The sequence below is a fragment of the Myodes glareolus genome, chromosome 6 (genome assembly GCF_982192425.1).
Source record: "Myodes glareolus chromosome 6, mMyoGla1.1, whole genome shotgun sequence".
In the NCBI taxonomy this organism is placed as follows: Eukaryota; Metazoa; Chordata; class Mammalia; order Rodentia; family Cricetidae; genus Myodes; species Myodes glareolus.
This window is the reverse complement of record NC_142031.1, coordinates 29,851,819-29,868,755: the sequence shown is the minus strand read 5'-3', so window position 1 is coordinate 29,868,755 and position 16,937 is coordinate 29,851,819. Positions and strand designations below refer to the sequence as shown.

Genomic DNA, 16,937 nt, shown 5'->3' with positions numbered 1-16,937 from the left:
GTTCTCCTACCGTATGGAACTCCAATAGCGGTAAGTTCTTCTGCATCAATTAACAATGAGAATAACAACAAAACTTCCTCTGAGTAAAACTTGGAACGTTTTGTGGAATGTTGCTGTTGTAAAGTACTGGAAGCAAGATATGACATGGGGCACACACCATGTAATGGCAGTTCAGTGACAAGACAGCATGTACCCCTGTGGTCCCATGTGACTATGACAGAGCCAAGAAATCACCATCACCTTGAGATACTGCAGGCAGCGTGACATGTTTGTGCACAGTGTGCACTGCCTGATGACAGAGCTAAGCAGCTATGCTCTGTCAGCTTTACAGACCGGGGAGTGGTCTGTAATCCCAGTAGCCACACTAGTTGCCATAGAAACTGGGTGGTGCATACCTTTAATCCTAGTGGTGCATACCTTTAATACCAGTCCCAGAAGAGTGTAGGAGGAGCGGGGCACGGGGGGGGGGGGGGGGAGAGGAGCTCTTGTTTGGTCCTGGCCGCCTGTCTAGCTTAGCCCCCAAATAACCACACAGAAACTATATTAACTAAATCACTGCTTGTCCCATTAGCTCTAACTTTTTATTGTCTAAATCTTATATTAATTTAACCCATTTCTAGTAATTTGTATATTGCCATGTGGCTTACCAGCAAAGATTTGGCATGTCTGACCCTGGTGGCGGCTCCATAGCGTCTCGCTGACTCCACCTTCTTTCTCCTACCATTCAGTTCCATCTTGCCCACCTACCTAAGTTCTGCCCTATCAACAGGCCAAGGCAGTTTCTTTATTCATTAACCAAGAAAAGCAACACACAGACAGAAGGACCTCCCATACCAGAAGAGGATTATAAAACGGGAAGACGCAGCTCTTAGGCACATTCTGAGATTCCTGGAGGCAGGATTGCCTTTCAGACTGAGATTGAGGTAAGAGCCAGTAGCTGGCTGCTTTGCTTTTCTGACCTTCAGGCTGAACCCCACTTAATCTCTCTGGGTATTTATTAATCATGCTTCAGTTTTCCTTGTAGTTTGTATTTTCTTTGCTCTTTTAAGAAAAAACAAACCCTATTCATTTCTTCGTTGGGGGAGTGTTTGCATGGTTACCGTGCTGTGCCGAGTTCAGAGCTCTTGGAGAAGTTGATTTGCTCTTTCTGTCATGTGGGTCCCAGAGATTAAACTCAGTTCCTCAGGCTTAGTGGCAAGCACCTTTACCCACTGACCATCTCGCTGCCCCTATACTGCATCGTCATCATTATTTTAGACTGCATTTCTAATTATTTTTTTAAAAAAAAATACTATAAAACAAACTCAGATATGGCCGTCAGGAGTTATTCCAGAAGGCATTGTTACCCCCGGTTTATGGGTATTAGTACAACCCCACAGACTCTCCGGGGGAGGTGGGACGACAGGTTAAAGTAAAAGATAATGGTATTGATGATCTGGCTATCTAAGTTAGGATTTTATTGCTGTGAAGAGATACTATGACCACAGCAACTGTTGTTATAAACTAAAACATTTAATTGTGGTGGTTTACTTACAGTTCAGAGATTTAGTCTATTGTCGTTATGATAGGAACCAAGGCAGCATGCAGACAGACATGGTGCTAGAGAAGGAGCTGAGAGTTCTTACATCTTGATTCACAAGCAACAGGAAATGGACTGAGACAATGGGCATGGGTTGATCATATATGAGGCCTCAAGGCCCCCCTCCAGTGACACACTTCCCTCAACAAGACCATCCTGCTCCAACAAAGCCACACCTACTATAGTGCTATTCCCTTTTGGTGCCATTTTTTTTTCTCAAACCATCACATTCTGCTCCCTGGGCCCCAAAGGCTTGTAGCCATATCATAAGGTAAAAAAATACATTCAGTCCAGCCTCAAAAGTCCCCATAGTCTATAATAGTCAGTACCTAACACACCTCCAAAGGATTCTTACAAATGTTAGATTTGGTGACCTTTGCAGAAAATAACCAGTCACCCAGCAGCCCCCATGCAGGCCAATGCACCAGCCTTTCAGTCGTACAGACAACCGGCAGTGCTGAGCTACTGGATGACCCAAAAGGAGTCAATGAACACCAACAAAGCAAATAACGCCACCGTCTGTGTCTTGCTCTGCTGTTGTACAACGAATGGTACAGCAGACCATCCCCAAACTCACTGTCCCAATAGCACCAACCATTTCACTTGTTCATAAATCTTCATTTAGAGAAAGAATTGTTTTTGCTTACAGTGTCAGTGGTGGCCAGGCAGCAGGGTGAGGGTACAAAAGAGGATGAGAGGAACCAGGGGGGCTGTTTACTCTTCAAGGGTGTGGCAGGATGGTAAGGATTTGTGTTGGAGGGGACCACTTGTTCTTTCCAGCCATCTGGCTAGCTTAGACCCAAAATAATCACACAGAAACCATATTATTTAAATCACTGCTTGGCCCATTAGGTCTAGCTTCTAATTGGCTAACTCTTACATATTTATTTAACCCATCTTCATTAATCTGTGTATTGCCATGTGACAGTGGTTTCCCTGCAAAGTTTCAGCATGTCTGACTCTGTCTGTGGCTCCAAGGTGTCTCCCTGACTCCGCCCTTCTTTCTTCCAGCATACAGCCTAGCTTTCCAGCCTAGTTCTGTTATTCTCTGCCACAGGCTCAAAGCAGTTTTTTATTCATTAACCAATAAAAGCAACACACACATAAAAGGACCTCCCACACCAGATTTGGACAGAGCTATGTCAAGATTAACATAAGAAAGAAGCCAAATGACAGAGGACTGGAAATCCTTCCCCTCCTAGGCTAATGTAACAATCAGAGCATGTTTGAGAGGACCCGGGACAGGATGTAAAATCATGCCAAAGAAAGATGCTATGTAAACGGCCTATGAATACTATTTTGAGTGGATGACTTTTCTTAGCTCATTATCCCACTCCTGTTTTTTGCAACTGCTTTCCCTTTCTAATAAACCATTTAGGTTAGTAAACATGCCCCCTGAGGAATTCTTTGTCCCTGAACCCAAGAAACTGGACACTTCCAGCCAGTGCCTTCAGGACTCTAATCTGTGCCAGTAACACTTGGTTCCAAGTTGCTGACTGTCCTCATGGGCTATTGAACAGGACCTTTAACTCCCTGCTTGTGACTTCACTGCTCTGGCTTTCTCACAGCATGGCAGCTGGTGCAGTGTCCACATCCCCAGAGGAGGTGGTGGGAGCTGCTAGTTCATGGCCAGAAACAAGCAGTGTTGCTTAGGTAGTCTGAGCAGCTACAGAAGACTCAGGGAGGGTTAGAGCTTTTGTAACATCAAAATATCAGATCACACACTTTCAACATACAGTGACACAGGATATGTTACCATTCCTAAGCAGAAGAAAGGAAGCATGGTAAGGAAATACTGGGCCTGACGGGTTTAGACTTTCTCGCTTTTACAGCAGAATTTAGGTTCAATTTTCTGAGAGGGCAAGACAGGTTTCTCTCCCAACAAAGGGCCATTTGTCAACAACACCCTGATGTTCAGGGATGAGGGAGAGAGCACACCCAAGGCCTGAGTCAGCCCCACAATGTCTCAAGGACAAATCCTGCAACCCCCTTCTGAGTCAGGTCCAGACTTGCCCAAACTTGCTCAAGTATGTCCAAAAATGATAAAGACTGAACGTTAGTCATTTAAAAGTATGCTGGTATAACTACTGTTTGCTTGATCAACCATGTTTGAGATGATCTAACGGTTCCTGAAACTCCCCTAGCTGTGCTTAAAGGGAGTCTGCATGCTCCTCTCAGGGTGTCCACCATTTTGTACAGGTGTTTGACCCCCGCATGCTGGCAATGAACGCTCTTTGTTCTTGCGTACGATTTGAGTCTGAGGTCTTCACTACCTTTCTGTTTTCAATGATTTCCTTCACTGCCTAAGCTTTGCAGCTCTGGAATTTGTTCTGTAGACCAGGTTGTCCTCAAACTCAGAGATTCACCAACCGCAGCCTCCAGAGTGCTGGGATTAAAGGTGTGTGCCACCATACTGTCTCCAAGCTTTTCTTTAGTTCCTTTTCACAACTTAGGTAGCTGGGAAGGAGCTGAGAATTCTCACACCTTGATTCACAGACACCAGGAAGAGGCCTGAGGCACTAGGCATGGCTTAAGCATATTGGAGACCTCAAAGCCCACCCTCACAGTGACACACCTCCTCCAGCAGGGCACACCTACTCCAACAAAGTCATGCATCCTAAGAGTGCCACTCCTTTTGGGGGTCATTTTCTTTCAAACCACCACAGTGACTTAAAGAAAGTCTGGATTAATCAGTACATTTGCATGATAGCTAAAATTAATTATCAATATAGTATGGAACAGGCTAGCCTTAAGCTCACAAAGACCTGTCTGACACTGGCTCCTTAAAGTGCTGCATTTAAAAAAGGTTGAGTTGCAGGTGGCTATGAATCACCTAATGTAGGAGCTGGGAATGAAACATGGCTCTACTGTGCTGCAGGAGCTCCTTCCGCTCCTTCAGCCAATAGCCATTGAGAGACCACCAATCAGTTTATAATCTTATGGAGTCTTCTGTTTGATTTTTGGGGGGGCTTGCTGGCTTGTTGGGGTACTGGGCGGGACAGAAACCCCAACAAGCCAGTCTTCATGTTACACTACTGGAAGAGTAGAGAGTGCTTTTAACTGCTGAACCATCTCTCTGGCCTCCATTTTGTTTTAACAGACTTTTATCTCTGCTGGGCAATGTGACACGTGCCTTCAATCCACGTATTCTTAAGGCAGAGGCAGGCAGATCTCTGTGAGTTTAAGGTCAGTGTGGTCTCCATAGTGAGCTCTAGGCCAGTCAGCATGATTCAGGGCAAGCCTATCTAAAAAAAGACGGAAGAAAAGGAAGAAGAAAAGAAAAAAAGGGAAATTTTTATCTCAAAGGCAAACATGTTTCTGTTTGTTATATTTCTCTGATTAGTAGATATATGAAGATGTTTTTATATTCACCTTTCCCCATCCCTCTCCTCATTTCTGCTTTTCTGCTTTAATTCTTCTTCTTCTTCTTTTCTTCTTCGTCATCGTCGTCCTCCTCTTCCTCCTCCTCCTTCCTCCTCCTCCTTCTTCTTCTTGGTTTTAACAGATATTTATTCCCTACTGCTTATAGAGGCTGGGAAGTTCAAGATCAGGGTTCCCGCATGGTTGGCCTCTGATGAGTGCCATCTCCCTGGTTTCTAGAGAGCTGCCTTTTCATCTGAGAGAAAGGTTTTTCTTTTTGGTTTCTGAGAGTTCTTTATATATTCTGCATGTTACTCCTTTGCCACGTTCATTACACATGTGGCTGAGCACGCCCCTTTTAGCTTCGCTTTGTAGCTCTTCCCTGGTGCCTCATTAGCTTTGCTTTTCATTAGATTCTATTTTTTGAGTTTAGGTGTTTTTGTTTTTGTTTTCTTTTTTTAGTAGAATAGCTTTTCTCAAAAGCTTAGTGATTTGTGAATGAGTCCTTTAACTTGTTTTTCCCCATTGAAGGTATGCGTCACTTACTTCCAGCCATACACAAGGCAGGGAGGCATTCCACAAAGCTGTCACTGCACAAAGTGTGGGCAGTGAGGAGAGGAGGGTCCAGTCGAGGCTAGCTACACTGTGTGGAAATTTAGATTCTTAGACATGAGAACTGCTCGCACTGCCAGGAGGTTGTGAGTTGTCCAGGGAAGCGCACTGTTCTCTGCGCAAACACACTTTCTCATTACTCATCTCTAAGTGCAAGCAGCTGTGTTGCCGGCTGCGCTGTCTGATCAAAGTGATGTGGCTAGGAGGGAGGGCGGAGAGATGAGAGAGAGAAGAGAGTGGGAATCCCTGTGCCTGCCGTGTCTTAGGGTGGGACTTTAAATTGTAACCCTGCTATCAATTCCAGGTCTCTATGTCTCTGAGACGACTGCCCCCCTCCGGGTGGCCATGCACCTCTGTCTATCCTATGACAGATCCTCCTTCCTGAGCCCAGCTTGGTTATGGTTTAGTTCTTCAGCTGGATCCTATCTACCATGATTTTCTTTGTCTGTGATTTTTCCTGGTGTTGTAGTTTGAATGAGAAACGTCCTCCCTAGACTCAATTCTTTGAATACTTGGTCCCCAGTTAGTTTGGGAAGGTATGGGACCTTCAGGAGGTTCTGCCTTGCTGGAGGAAGTAGGTCAATGGGGGTAGGCTTTGAGATTGTATAGCCTCGTCCCACTTCTCTCTCTCTCTCTCTCTCTCTCTCTCTCTCTCTCTCTATCTCTATCTCTTTCTTTCTCTCTCTGCTTCTTATGTTTGGATGAAATGTCATTCACCTGTTTTCTGGTCTCCAGGCCGGCCTCAGGCTCCTCCTGTTCTTCCTTCTCAGCCACAATGAACTGTATCCCATCTGGAAGTGTAAGCCAAAATGAACTCTTTCTTCCCTAAGCGAATGGCCAGGGTATTCGACCACAGCAGCAGACAAGCAGCTAACACACCTCCTTTCTGGTTCGCTACCTTGTTTCTAAAGAAAGGTACCCTTTCTAGGAATCTGGATGAAGGAGAGACTGCCACACGTGACAGGTCAGCTATCTCTTCTCTCCCCAGTGGTGGAGATCCCGCTGCGGGACCCCTGCTTTCCAGGCCAGCTCTCTGTCCCTGAGCTCTGCACTGCCCTCTCCAAGTCATCTCGCTGCGGACCAGGAATCCTCCCACCTGATTTATTTCCACTTCCATCTGGTGTTTCAGAGCCGTTAAATGGTTCTCTTGAGCAAGAGAGAAGAGGGGGGCGAGGTTTGCCTAATTAAGGTGATAATCTCATTCAGGAGCTGTGTGGGAGCGATTATTTACCTAGGCTAAAAAGGATAAATAAAAGAATGCAGACATGATAACAGGCCTATCTTCAAATTTATCTCTGACAATAATGTGGACTGGAATTCCCCCACAGGCCCCATCTTGACTTAGGAGCTGTGTGCATCAATTGTGTTGGACGAGAATCCGCATATTCATATCTGAGTTGATGTGTAAGTCTCAGGACTTACACAGTCACCACTCACTAATGAGTCCCAGGGAACAGAACCATCCTTCAACAGAGCTGGCTTTCTTATGTAGAAACACAGACTGTAAATCACCCAGAGCTTTGACTTGTGGCTCATAGCTCAGGGGCAATATTTTTCTAAGTTACTCATGCCTATGACAACTCTACACCCATGCAGCTCCTTGATTGAGGCTTGCTACTGTGGGCAGGGGAATTCCTCTCATGGGCTGGGACCTGGATGAGCAATTCTGTCTTTTCTCTTAGTCACTTAGTCCAGACTTCCTATTTTCTGATTCTCCCTGTGAGAATAGGAAAGGATTGGAAAGATCAACTCTATACCTGGGTGAGTTTCTGTTAATTTAGTGTTCAATCCTGAGGTGACATCTAGCAGGCATGGTGTCCCACATCAGTAACACACGTGATACTTTGTGGGGGGACTGTAACATGACGGGCCGGCTTGTTGGGGTTTCTGTCCCGCCTGGTACCCCACAACCGGCAAGTCCCAGAGAAAATCAATCACACAGAGATCTCTGTAATTTATAAAACTGAGTGGCCCATTAGGTCAGGCTACTTATTAGTTCTTATGATTTATCTTAACCCATTATTCTGATCTATGTTAACCATATGGCTTGGTACCTTTTTCAGCTGGGCAGGTTCCATGTTGCTTCTCTGGTGGTCTGTGCAGGAGTGCGGAGGGAGCTTCCTGCTTTCCAGAATACTCCCAGTCTCTTTGCTCCACCCCTACTTCCTGTCTGGCTTTCCCGCCTATACTGCCTGCCTGGCCAATCAGTGTTTTATTAAAATATGATTGACAGAATACAGACAATTCTCCCACACCAGGGGACCACTTTCTTGTCAAGAAGGAAAGCAGGTGACCCCAACTTCCATCAATCTTTCATTATAACCTTCCCCCGTGAAGGAGTGTCACTATATCCATACGCAGTACAACAGAGAAAATGAGCAAGGAATTTCTTCTCCATTACTGGTTTAAGCAATGCTATCCTAATTTGGGTAAAGGCATTGATTTTATTACATGGAGTAAAGGCTGCTTTTTAATACTGGCCGGCTGTAAGCTCACAACAGAGAGTTTGTCCTTGAATGCCTCAGTGTCTCAAATGCTGAGGTGACAGGTGAGCCCCATCGCCCTGAACAGAAAATGGTGTTGCGTTTGTTGAGGTAAGTTCTCACGTAGCACAGACTGGCCTGGAACTTGCTATGTAGCTGAGGCTGGTATTGAACCCATCCATGAATCTCCTGCCTTCTCCTGCCAGGGGCTGGGATCACATGTGCGAGTCACCATGCTCAGCTAGAGGAAGTATGAACTCTGCTCTCAAACTGAGGGTTTTTGGAAAGGATTCTACTCTGAGAAAACTAATGACTCAGAGAGTTTTTTTTGGCTGTCCTGGAACTAGCTCTATAGACCAGGCTGGCCTTAGACTCACAGAGATCCACCTGCCTCTACCTCCGGAGTGCTGGGATTAAAGGTGTGCGCCACCACTGCCTGCTGGATTTTATATCTTCAGTGGTGATAAGGCCTTGAATACACTAACACTGATGCTCAGGGACTCCAGAAGGACCTGGAGTTTACTGTAGAGATATTCAGATTCTGAATTTTTTTTTAAAAAAAAACATGTTTATTATTCTAAAATTATGTATACATGTGGGTATATGCACATGAGTTCAGGTGTCAATGGGGTCTGTAGGGTTAAAGGCCACTGAAAAACACTTTGACTCTGTTTTCAGGGCCAGGGCGCATTTCTTTCACTGGCTCTGGTTCCAGGGCTAAGTGTGTTTCTTCAGCTCTAGTTTCAGGGCCAGGGTGGGTTTCTTTGGCTGGCCCTTTTACCTATATTCTCCCCTTTTTTGTCTATCCCTTTTACCCTACAGGGTCCAAAAGAAGGCATTAGGTCCCTGGGAGCTAGAATTATAAGTGGCTGTGAATGAGTCAGTGGGTGATGGGGAATTCAGTTTGGACTGTCTGCAAGAACAAGTGCTCTTAATTGCTGAGATATGGCTCAGCCCCAAGACATGGAAACTCAAGCTTGGCACAGTTCTGGTTTTTGTTTTTTGGTTTTGTTTTTAGACTCAACTTCCCTGGACTCATTGGGAATCCAGATTTGTGGAAACTTAATTTTTTTAAAAATTATTGCAATTATTTGTATGTGTGTCTCTCTCTGTGTGTGTGTCACAATACACATGTGTATGTCAGAGGACAACATGTGCAAATTGGTTCCCTCCTTCCACCATGTGGTTTCTGAAGATGGAACTCAGGTTGTCAAACTTGGCAACTAGCTTTTTCTCCTGAGGTATTTTGCAGGCCTGAAACTGTACCTTTTGTATGAACGAAGTCACAGTATGAGAAGACATTTCTCGGTGAGTGAACATTTGCTCGTTTGTTTAAAGACAGTGTCTCACTTTGTATCTCTAGCTGGACTGGAACTTGATGTGTCGACCCGGCTGGTCATAAACTCACAGAGATCTTGAGCTAGGCTGGCTGGCCTGCGAAGTCCAGGGATCTTTCTGTCTCTATTCTCTGCAGGGCCAGGCTTTCAATAGCGACACTCCTGCTCTGAACTCAGTTCCTCATGCTTGGGCAGCAGGCACAGGCACTTTAATAACTAAGCCACACCATGACCCCCAGTCCTGAGGATGTGTTTAAATAACAGCCCATGCCTTCCCCAGGCCTTGCCTGGGAGGGAGTAGTGAAGAAAATATCAGCTGTTTTCATGGCTTGTGGCTCTCCCAAATGGAGCCCAAGTCACCAAAATCTTATTCCTTGAGAGAAATTAAATACTTCAGTTTTTAATTAAATATTTGAATTTCTCCAAGAGAAATGAAATCTAATTAAAATTTTCTCTTTAGGGGAAGGCAATAATGAAAGTTAAGCAGTTATTAAATGACATTATCTTCAACAAACTCTAGATTGTTCTGATATGACAAAATAATTTCAGTTCTGTGGAGGATTAAATGTGTACATCTCGTTACTATGAGTTGACTCATACAATGGAGGAGTAATAAACATATTAGACAAGGCGGCACACCCTGAGGTTTGGCAGTTGGTGGCTTGATATGACAATTCACAGACTTAAGTATTCTTTCTCATAGCACTGTAGTGATTTGAGCAGAAAAATATACCATAAAAAAAAGTTTACAGGACCAGAGATATAGCTCAGCAGCTAATAGTACTTACTGCTCTTCCAAAGGACTTGAATTTGGTTCTCAGCACCTACACTGGGCTCACAATAGCCTATAATTTCAGGGTATCCAGTGCCCTCTCTGGCATCCATGGGCATTGTAGTACACATGTGCGCACACACACGCATTAATAAATATGAAAAACAGCTTTAAAAAAACAAAAGAATGCTTCAGTAAGATGAAGACTGATTAGGGCTAACAATATTTGCTCCGCTACTGAAGTTACTTAATTTCATAACCAAATGAACTCGCAGAGTTATTCTAGAATGACTACTAGTGCACCAAATTATCACTCCGTGCCTATAAATAATCTTTATTGAACAACCCGTGTGTCCAGGTTCAGTGACAGATACCTGGCATTTACTACTGCTTCTAATCCTCACAAAATCCCCTATGAAGTAGTATGATAGTTAATTGTCAGCTTGACTGGATTTATGATTAGCTAGGAAACTGAGGAACGCCTGTGGGTGTGCCTGGGAGAGTCTTTCCAGCAGGGATTATCTAAGAAGGGAAGATCCATCTCTAACGTGAGTGGTACCATCCAATTCAATAAGGCCCAGCTCCTGATACCACACACACACACACACACGAGAGAGAGAGAGAGAGAGAGAGAGAGAGAGAGAGAGAGAGAAATTCTGGCCAAGAATATAGATCTGTAATAGTGTTCGCCTAATGTGACGGAAGCACTGAATTCCATTCCCAGAACTACAACAGACAAACATAAAACACATACACACACACACACACACACACACACACACATTTAAACTCTAAACTGAAGGCTTTCTTGATATATGTGACTTTGGCTTTATTGTAACATGGTCGGAGCATCAAGGAAATTTAGAAATCAGTCAGATGTGGTGAGAAATAGTACTCCTCAGAGAAGAGCCCCCATATTGATCACCCAGTACTATGCTAGTTTAGATTTCTATTGCTGTGAAGAGACACCATGACCATGACAACTCTTATAAATGTGAGATTGCTTACATTTTCAGAGGTTTAGTCCATTATCATCATGGTACGACATGGTGGCATGCAGGCAGACACGGTGCTGAAGAAGCAGCTGAGAGCCCTACATCTTGACTCGCAGGCAATAGGATGTGGCCTCAGATATTGGGTGTGATCTGAGCACGTGTGAGCCCTTAAAGCCTACTTCCACAGTGATGTACTTCTTCCAGCAAGGCCATACTTATTCCAACAAAGCCTCGCCTCCAAACAGTGCCACTCCCTGTGGTGATTTCCTTCAACCCACCCACATTCCATTCCCTAGCCTCCAAAGGCTTGTAGCCATGTTATAATGCAAACATTCATTCTGTCCAACTCAAAAGTCTCCATAGTCTATAACACTCTCAAACTTATTTAAAAGTCCGAAGTTCAGAGTCTCTTTTGAGATTCATGAAGTCTCTTAACTCTAATCCCCTGTAAAATCAAAAAAGCAGACCACATACTTTCAACATATAATAGCACAGGATATGATACCATTCCAAAATGTAGGGAAGGCAGCATAGTAAAGGGAATGCTGGACCAAAGCAAGACTAAAAACCAGCTGGACAAATTCCAAGCTCTGCATCTCTGTGTCTGATAGCAAACGCTCTTCAGCTCTCCAACTCCTTTCTGCTTTGTGAACTGCAACACACTTCTTACCTGTGTGCTGCTTCCACTCCCTGTTAGCAGCTTGCTCAGCAGGGATCCCACAGCTCTGGGATCTCCACCATCTTGGGGTCTCCAAGGTAAATTCAGACTTCAGCTTTATAGCTTCATGATGCATTGTCCTCTCTAAGCCTCCATTCAGGAACACCCCTGCCACAGACCTGGCCTCAGTGACTTTCCTTAGTCACAAAGGCAAATTCCAAAGCCACTTTCTTCTACTTCAGAACCACATGACTGAAGCTGCCAAGTTCTACTGCTTACTGGGACTGGAACACGGCCCCCTGGTCCAATTATATCTTCACCAACTTTCTGTTTTCGATGGTTCCTTCATTGCCTAAGCTTGACTGTCCTGAAACTGAATCTATAGACCAGACTGACCTTGAACTCAGAAATCTTTCAGTTTACATCTCCTCCATCTTTCTGTTTTCAATAATTTTTTTGCTGCTTAAGCTTGGCTGTTCTGGAACTTGCTCTATAAACCAGGTTGGTCTCAAACTCAGAGATCCACCAGCCTCTGCCTTTCAAGTGCTGGGATTAAAGGTGTGCACCACCATACCTGACTCTAAGATTTCATTCCTTTTCACAAGTTGGAAACATAGGTAGGATCTTGCCCTGAGGTCACCACTCCCTTTATTCCATTTCTTAATCTACTTATCTCCTTGTACGCAGAATTCAGCTCCATCCCACTTTCTGGTGCTCCTTTTCTACTCAGTATTTTTCCTTGCTCAGAAGGCTCCTTTTCATTGTATAACTTCATTAGAATTAACATTAGTAACCACACAACAGATTCTATACTTAGCTATTTTGAGATTCTTTTGCCAATGGGATCGATCAAATACTTGCCCTGGGCAAACATTTTGGACAAGGGAGAAAAAAAAGCAGCCACATTCTTCACCAAAATATCACAAGAATGATTTCTAGGAAACATACTAAAATTTTCCTCCTCTGAAACCTCTTGAGTCAGTCCCCACAGTTGAAATCCCTCTTAGAACCACTGTCTTCCGTGTTCCTACTGGTATGGCCCCTTAAGAAGCACTTAAAGCACTCGACTGTTTTCCTAATCCAAATTCCCAAAGTCCAAATTCCTCCAAACAAAAAAGCATGGTCAGGCATTTCACAGAAATACCTCAGTCCCTGGTACCAACTTCTGTCTTAATTAGGGTTTCTATTACTGTGAAGAAACACCATAACCATGACAACTTTTATAAAGGAGAAACATTGAATTGGCATTTATATTTTCAGAGGTTTTGTCCATTATCATCATGGTGTGACATGCAGACACAGTGCTGAAGAAGTAGTCAAGTGTCCTGCATCTTGACTTGCAGGCAATAGGAAGTGGTCTCAGACACTGTGTGACTTGAGCATAGGAACCTCAAAGCCTGCCCTACAGTGACACACTTCCTCCAACAAGGTCATGCCTACTCCAACAAAGTCACACCTCCTAATAGTGCCATTCCCTTTGGGGGCCATTTACTTTCAAACCACCACAAATACCAAATTCAGCCCTGGAATCATATATATACAAGTACCATTACTTGGTCTGAGCAAGTTGTATTTGTACATTTAAGAATGTGTGTGTGTGTGTGTGTGTGTGTGTGTGTTTGCGCGCGTGCGCACATTAAAACAACAAAGAAATAGAAATGGAGGTCATGAATTTGAGAGAGAGCAATGCTGTAGGAATTCCTACAGCCAGTAGCCTTTAAGTTACCTGCCCACTTGAGCATGGCCTTATGCTGATGTAAAGCATGCGCATCTGCCGCTTTGCCAGCTGCTGGATTCAGTTGCTGTTCTCTGTTCCAGCAGAGGATATTGATTTGTGAGTCTCCCCCTAAATAAATAACCTCTATTATTCTCAATTCTGACCTAGTGTGGGATTTCTTTTAAACGTTCTTCTTCAGAGCAAGGCGGGGGTACATCAGAAGGGCTGCAAGGAAGAAAGTCATGAAAAAGAAGTGTCCAAAGATCTGATAAAGCATTTCTTCCAGATGCAGCTGTGAAGGGTGCTCATGTAAAGTTGGTGGGTTGAACAGGGGAGCTCCTCTGTCAATATGAATGGGTGCCATCCAATCAGATGGACTAGACAGACGAAGAGGCAGAGGGGAAAAGTGAGTTCCCCCTTCTTCTCAGAGCCAGTACAGCTTTTTTTCTGTCCTCGAGCATCACAAGTCCAGGTTCTCTTAGCCAGGGACTTCAGGCTTGCACCAACACCTCTGGTTCTGAGGCTTTAGGACAAACTGAGCCATGTGCTGGCCTGTCTGGGCCTTGCTTGAGGACAGTTTGGAGTTGGGACTTCTCAGGCTCTGTAACCCTGCAAGACAAGAACATGCCTGTAACTGTGTCCCTGTGTGTGTATGTATCTCTGTGTGTATATATTTGTGTCTCTGTGTGTATGCACATGAGTGTGAGTGTGTCTGTGTGTGTGGTGTATGTATGTGTGTAAGCATGTATGTATGTGGGCACATTCATGTGTACATATCCACAGGGAGATCCGAGGTCAATATTGGATATCTTTCTCTACCACTTTCCAACCTTATTGTATTTTATTTTTTGAGACAAGGTCTTTTGCTGATTCTGTAACCTGATAATCTGGCTAGACTAGCTGACAAGTGAGCCCCAGGAATTCCCTTTGTCTCCATACCCTCACTCCACAAGTGCTAGGGTTATGGGAGTGTACTACCATGACCAGTTTGTATGTGGGTGCTAAATGATTTGAACTCAGGTCATCATGCTTGAGCAGCAAGCCCTTTACCCACTGAGCCATCTCACAGCCCCTTAGGAATATTCTTTAGTAAGAAAATAAATTAACAAGCAAGAGATGAAAAGATGGCTCCCTAGATACAGCATTTCTTAAGGTCATCACAAGAATGACGACCTTAGTTCGAATCCTCAGAAGTCACATAAATCCCTGCTCTGTTTTCATGTCTTTAATTCCAGTTTTCTTCAGGCAAGATGGAAGGTGGAGACAGGAAGTTCCCTGGAAACTCTCAGTGCATATGCAGTGGCACAAACAGTTGTGTTGACAGAGGTTTCTGTCCCACCAGGTCCCGCAGCTGTTCAGTCCCAAAGAAACACACATAGGCTTACATTAATTGTGAACTGGTTGGCCTATTAGCTCAGGCTTCTTATTAACTCTTACATCTTACATTAACCCATAATTCCTGTCTACATTAGCCACGTGGCTTGTTACCTCTAATCAGTGAGGCATTCTCATCTTGCTTCCTCTGTTGTCTGGGTGAAAACTGCAGACTGAGCCTTTCCTCTTCCTAGAATTCTAGTCTGGTCGCCCAACCTATACTTCCCTTCCTGCCTGACTGCTGGCCAATCAGCATTTTATTAAACCAATACAAGTGAAAAATCTTTGTAGGGTGCAAGACCATTGTCCTCCAGCACCAAAGAAACTGTCTCACAAGGTAGAAGGTGAGAACCAACACCCGAGGCTGTCCTCTGACCTCCACATAGTTGCTGGGACAAATTCACACTTGCACCCACATGGGCATGCAGCCCCCTACACACACACACACACACAGAGAGAGAGAGAGAGAGAGAGAGAGAGAGAGAGAGAGAGAGAGAGAGAGAAAGAGAGAGAGAGAGAGAAAATCAGAGAGAGAGACAGAGAGAGAGACAGAGAGACACACAGGCACACATACACACAGAGAGAGAGACAGAGAGACACACAGGCACACACACAATGAGACCCATATAAGGTTGTAGATTTGTGTGAAGGGGTGGATAGATCTAAGTCCTTCCTCTTCTTCAGCTTGGGATAGACAGTGATCACTTAGCATAGGGAATAAGGACACCACTTAAGGGGCCTAGTCCTAGACAGAAATGTTAAGATTTTAAAAACTGTTTTTCAAGCAGGGATCACAGCTCTTGTCTCTTGAAGAAAGAGTACTTTTGAGTTCTGTGATCCCCTGGGACTCTGACCTCACCTGCCCATTCCAAGTTCTGTACTCTGAGGGCTTCACACTCTCACTGGCAGAAACATTTGTTTTGCTTGGGAGTCCGCTGAGCATAGCTTCCATTTTCTGCTACAGTTATTACTATATTTGGAGCAGAAAAGAGAATTTTGAGCCAAAAAGCACGGCACTGTGTGTGTTTCATTGAGGGAATTTTCACAGAGAACTTCCTCAAGCTTAGACTAGGTTGGCCAGGCTTGCCCATCTGCTTCCATGAACTTGACACAAATGACATTTCCCAGAGTCCCCTTTTCTCCGGGATTCCAGATTAGGATCACTATGTCAGAGGCGGATTTCTGAGAGCAGGAGATCAATGGAGTGGGAGAGTACACTGCCTGGGCGCATGCACAGATGGAGGCAGATGGCGGGGAGAGGCTCTCAGCACGTCAGGTACTCTCCTGTGAGAAATCTTAGTGCAGTTACCCGCCACAGCCAGGGTAGCTGGTCAAGAATTTCTCATTTTAGGCATAGAGAAATGGCTCAGTGTGTAGAGCCACTTGTCCTCAAACCTGAGGACCCAAGTTTCATCCCGAGGACCCACATGGTGGAAGGAGAGCACCAACTCCCGCAAGTTTTATTGTGACCTCGTACACACCTCATGGCACACACACACACACACACGTGTGTGTGTGTGTGTGTGTGTGTGTGCGCGCGCGCGTGCGCACACACGCGCATGCATAGCTATACAATAAATAAATAAATAAATAAATACATAAATAAATATTTTTCAACAAATGAATTTCTCCTTTCAGAACTGTTTGCTAAGAGGTAATGATATCCGGAACAACCTTAGATTCAGTACTGCCTGGCCCAGGCTAGGATGAGCATCAATAGCCCTCAGCCTTAGTTCCTTGGTCCTGTCTACAACATGGAATCCTCAAGTGTTCTGTCTTAAACCCCATGGTACTTAAAATGCATAGGGGCCTCTAAGATGGCTCCCCGTGATGGTTCTCTACTGGCATTCGTGACTTTGTGAAATGCCCTACCACACAAACCATGAATGACACTTTGATGCAATCCATAGAGTAAGGCGGAAGGGATGGCATGTGACTTGTAAGGTTCCATCTTTAAAGGCATCGTAATGGCTGCTTCCACCTTGCATTCTGTCAGAAAAGGCGGTTGCCGAGTACGGAGGTCACTAATGCCGCCTGAGAACTGCCACCA

General features: G+C 44.6%; 1 protein-coding gene across 3 annotated transcripts in view; it reads left to right on the top strand.

The window, feature by feature from the left end:
- The first annotated feature begins 770 nt into the window (after positions 1 to 770).
- Eva1a (eva-1 homolog A, regulator of programmed cell death) overlaps positions 771 to 16,937 on the top strand; it is an 83,720-nt gene continuing 67,553 nt past the window's right edge. For 2 of the 3 annotated variants that reach the window (XM_085690674.2, XM_048416383.3), the window contains exon 1: positions 9,054 to 9,342. The gene's annotated coding sequence lies outside the window, so the exon portion shown is untranslated. Of the gene's footprint in view, positions 924 to 9,053; positions 9,343 to 16,937 lie in introns of those variants that run through there. The other variant, XM_085690673.2, reaches the window with a different exon arrangement.